This window comes from Mustela nivalis (genome assembly GCF_964662115.1).
Source record: "Mustela nivalis genome assembly, chromosome: X".
Classification (NCBI taxonomy): Eukaryota; Metazoa; Chordata; class Mammalia; order Carnivora; family Mustelidae; genus Mustela; species Mustela nivalis.
In genome coordinates this window covers 20,390,434-20,395,297 of record NC_139040.1, presented here as the reverse complement: position 1 = coordinate 20,395,297, position 4,864 = coordinate 20,390,434, and the positions used below count along the sequence as shown (strand labels likewise).

The 4,864-nt window shown below is 48.0% G+C and overlaps 1 pseudogene across 1 annotated transcript; it reads left to right on the top strand.

Moving 5' to 3' along the window:
* Positions 1-3,406: 3,406 nt before the first annotated feature.
* On the top strand, positions 3,407-4,578 carry LOC309855847 (G2/mitotic-specific cyclin-B1 pseudogene; annotated as a pseudogene). Its single transcript has one exon. The product of its transcript is annotated as a G2/mitotic-specific cyclin-B1 pseudogene (transcript).
* Positions 4,579-4,864: the final 286 nt, after the last annotated feature.

Here is a 4,864-nt window from a genome sequence, read left to right as displayed (position 1 = left end):
GATTCAATACTGTAGGGTTGTGACCAAGATTGGGAATTCAGTTTGTGATCAGTGAACATATTTGGTCCATATGGTTTCAAATACTTCGTTTTGCCTCACACTCATTCAATCATCAAATATTTATGGAGGCATTATGTTGTACTGGGCACTGTGCTAGCTGGTAAGGATGCAGCAGAGAGTAAGACTGATGTGGCGCTGACAGTCTAGTGGTGTAGGTGACAGTAATCAAATAATGGCCAAGAGAGATGCAGATGCACAACGGAGGGATTTAACGTGCACGTGGGAGAGTAGGACAGTAAAATGGCAATGAATTACCTGCGATCTGAAGGACGAGTCGTCACTAATAGGTGAAAGGGGATGGGTTCTAGACAGAGAGACTAGCAGTATGCAGCCAGGGTGGTCGCTGGGCATGATGGAGTTTGAGAAGTAGAGAGGTAGCTATATAGATCACAGGTTTCCAGAAAGTTAAAATTCCCAAGGAACTTTAAAAAACATGCCCGTGCTTGGTTTCTAACCCTGAGGTTCAGTTTTACTGACCTGGGATAAGAGTGTGCACCCAACAGATCGTGGGGAGGAGGGGTCAAGGCTGAGCTCTTCTGTGAGTATGCAAAGGGTAGGTTTCTGTGCTGCGGGCTCAAATTCAGATCTGGGTGCTCTGGGTACCAAGACTGGTAACACAGGTAGAGGAGCTGGGATTTTGTTTTCAGGACGGACACGCGTGCCTTTCATAGTGCCTGAACAGAAGGCCACTGCCTGCCTCCAGCCAATTAATTGCTTGGGAGCAGAGCCAATACACTGCTTCAAGAAACAGCTGTGGATCTGCTCAAGTGTTTGAGCAAGTATGCAGATGAACTTCCAGAATAATAGGTCTTGGAGTGTGAAAACATGACATTAGGCTGGACAATTGGAATATCTGATGTTAGAGTAGCTCGACCTTGGGGCTGGGGCTGGAGCTGAACCAGCATTCTAGCCGGAAGGAATGGCAGAGGCGAGGTACCGGCAGGAAGGTGGGATGCGCGTAGCACTCCCAGGGGACCGTGAGCCATCTAGTCTGGCTTATAGGGGCGTTCCAGGAGGAGTTTGAGACCCCACTGCCTGCTCTGGTCCCACTGGTCTTACTGCTCATTTGACAAGCCAATTCATAAACACATCACAGTGTCAGAAGGTGACACTGTTGGGGAGGTGGCGCACCGCCATCCACCAGTGACTAGGAAGAGTCCACTCTGTCAGACTTAGGCTCAAACTTGCAAATGTGTAGGCTCCCCTTGGAAGGGGTCCCCTAGGGGGGCTGGCACCCATTGCAACCAGACTGTGTGTACTGCAACCCCGGGGCTTGTGGCCTCGTTTTGTGGGCCACGGACCCCTTAGCCGTCTGGTGATGCCTACTGGCGCCTTCTCAGAATAATGCTTTTAAATGCATAAAATACGACATAATCATAATGGAAACCAATTATACTGAAATACAGCTATCAACATATTTTTTAAATGTGTAGTAAAGGTGACTAATTATTAGCACAAGAAATAACAACAACTAGCAGTGGGGGGCCTGGCTGGCTCAGTCAGAAGAGCCCATCACTCTGGATCTCAGGGCTGTGAGTCCGAGCCTTATGTTGGGTGTAGAGATTGATTAAATACACACAACTTAAAGAGAGAGAGAGAGATCTAGGGGTGCCTGGGTGGCTCAGTTGTTAAGCATCTGCCTTTGGCTCAGGTCATGATCCCAGGACCCTGGGATCAAGCAATGCATCAGGCTCCCTGCTTTGCAGGAAACCTACTTCTTCCTCACCCACTCCCCCTGCTTGTGTTCCCTCTTGCTGTGTCTCTCTCTGTCAAATAAATAAATAAAATCTTTAAAAAAGAGAGAGAGAGAGATCTAGCAATAAGTTTTAGACCCATTTCAAAATAGTGATGAACATATTGATATTTGAAGAAGAGATCTACTTCCAAATGTGTGTGATTTCTGTTGGGGGCTGAGTTACATACAGGTCCTCAGGTGTTCTGGTGAATTCTTGCCTGCCTTCATGACTGAAGGAAGTGCTAAAATGTAGTCACTACAAGAGCATATGTAAACAGGCAGTGTTCCCCAGCCAAGTTCATGAACCCTTTGAATTTTAGCCACAGACCCCTTGGAAGACTGGGGACTCGTGTTAAGGACCCATGTAGCCTTCCTGATGTCCGTGTGGGAACTGTCCTTTGCTTCAAATGCCCTCCCTGGAGCTCTCATAGCTGGGGGGCAGGGATGGAACTGCCGTCCTGCCTTGGCTCCCTGACACTCAGAGCCTGTGTCACGTGGTTTTCTCTTGCAGCAGGTAGAGGACTTTCCATCTCCAGTAGGGTTCCTCTTTCCACATGCAAGGTTCTGTGCTATACCTCTGCCACTGGAACAGGGGCCAGAGACCGTGTGCGTGTTATTAGTAATAACACCTACCACTCACTAAACCTTTTTATAGGTCAGGTCCTGTGACAGTACCTGATCCAGTAAAGATTTACCAGGTGCCTGCTCTGTGTCAGGCACTGTTCTAGGGGCTCTGGGGCGGCAGTGAATGAGACAGCTGAACTCCCAGCTCTCACAAAGCTTATACTCTAGTGGGGAGGACAAATGGCTCTAGAGAGTAACCAGGTAAATGATGCAGCATGCCAATGTGTGGAAGTGCTTTGGGGAAAAGCAAAGCAATGAAGGGGAGAGGGAGTACCTCTCGGGAAAGGTGGGTGCCGTGTCAAATGGGGTCACCAGGGAAGGTCTCAGTGAGGAGCTGGGCATTTGAGACCAGACCCAAAGCAAGTGAGGGGTGAGTGAGCCTTTGCAGGCATTTGGAGGAAGAGCATTCTGGACAGAGGGAACAGCTTTGCCACGATCCGGGGGCCAGAATGCAGAGAAGGCCTGTGCGGCGGAGGAGAGAAGTGAGCAAGGGAGTAGTAATTAGCAGATGAGAGCAGGGAAGTGGGAGGATCTGAACGGAGCCTTCGACCCCAGCAACGCTGCTAGGTGATAGTAGCTTTATTTCCATTTTCAAATGGGGCATATGGCTCAGGAAATCTAAGTGCCTTGACTGGTGAGTGACAGTGGAAACTCAGAAGCCTCACACCCTCTCCTCCTCCCGTGGCCTCAGGCTCAGAGAAGGGTCAGCATGTTCTTTACTTCCTTGTGCCGCTTCCAGACTATTGTTCCTTTGTCATTTCCCAAGGACCGTACATCCCTCTGTGTACCCTCCCCCCTTGCTGCCCACCAACTTTATCCACCAATGCCACTTTGTTGAGCCCCTGCTATGTGCCAGGAACTATATTAGAGGCTGAGAAGAAAATGACGAATAAGAGAAGTCAGCCCCTCCGGCTTGCTGCGGAGGAATGGTTGTTGAGCTGTGCTGGGTTCAGGTCCCCCGCTCGCTGGTGAGTCCTGTGGTCTGCTTCTCCCCACTGAAGTGCTGCCTGGTGGAGAGCAAGCCATGGCACTCCGGGTCACCAGGAACACAGAAGTTAATGCTGGAAATAAGGCGAAGATCAGCATGGGAGGCACAAAGCACGTGCCTCTGACCACGACTGCAGCCTCCAAGCCTGGGCTGCGGCCGAGAACAGACCTCGGCGACATTGGTTACAAAGTCAGCGAACAACCACAGGCCAAAATGCCTCTGAAAAAAGAAGCAAAAACTTTGGTTCCTGGAAAAGTTATTGCTAAAAAAATACCTAAACCTCTGGAGAAGTCACCCAAGCCTGTGTCAGAGCCTGAGCCCGTTAAAGAAGAAAAACTTTTGCCTGAGCCTATTTTGGTTGCTACTCCCTCTCCAAGCTGAATAGAAACATCTGGATGTGCCCCTGAAGAAGAATACCCGTGTCAGGCATTCTCTGATGTAATTCTTGCAGTGAATGGTGTGGATGCCGAAGATGGAGCTGATCCAAACCTTTGTAGTGAATATGTGAAAGATATTTATGCTTATCTGAGACAACTCGAGGAAGAGCAAGCCATCAGACCAAAATACCTACTGGGTCATGAAGTCACTGGAAACACGAGAGCTAACCTTATTGACTGGGCTAGTACAGGTTCAGATGAAGTTCAGGTTATTTCAGGAGACCATGTACATGACCGTTTTCATTATTGATCAGTTCACGCAGAATAATTGGGTGCCCAAGAAGATGCTGCAGCTGGTTGGTGTCACTGCCATGTTTATTGCAAGCAAATATGAAGAAATGTACACTCCAGAAACTGGTGACTTTGCCTTTGTGACTGACAACACTTACACCAAGTACCAAATCAGACAGATGGAAATGGAGATTCTAAGATCTTATTTTGGTCTGGGCCACCCTCTACCCCTGAATTTCCTTCGGAGAGCATCTAAGATTGGAGAGGTTGATGTTGAGCAACGTACTTTGGCCAAATACTTGATGGAACTAACTGTGTTGGACTATGATGTGGTGCACTTTTCTCCTTCTTAGATTGCAGCAGGAGCTTTTTGCTTAGCACTGAAAATTCTCGATAACAGTGCATGGACACCAACTCTACAGCATTATCTATCATACACTGAAGAATCCCTTGTACGTGTTATGTAACACCTGGCTAAGAATATAGTCATGGCGAATCATGGGCTTACAAAGCACATGACCGTCAACAAGTACCCTACATCTAAGCACGCGAAGATCAGCATCATGTGCCATCTGTACATACTATATGTTACCTTTACTGACTTTTAATAAAGTCTGTGGTCCTTTTTACTTAAAAAAAAAAAAAGAGAGAGAGAGAGAGAGAAGTCAGCTCCTTGTTGTCAGGGAGCTTTTTATTCTGGTGGGTGGGGGAGACGAGTGCATAGGAACTAAAAATGAAAATATTCGTTAGTAATAAGAGCCACGCCGAGAGGAGAGAGTGACTACTTTA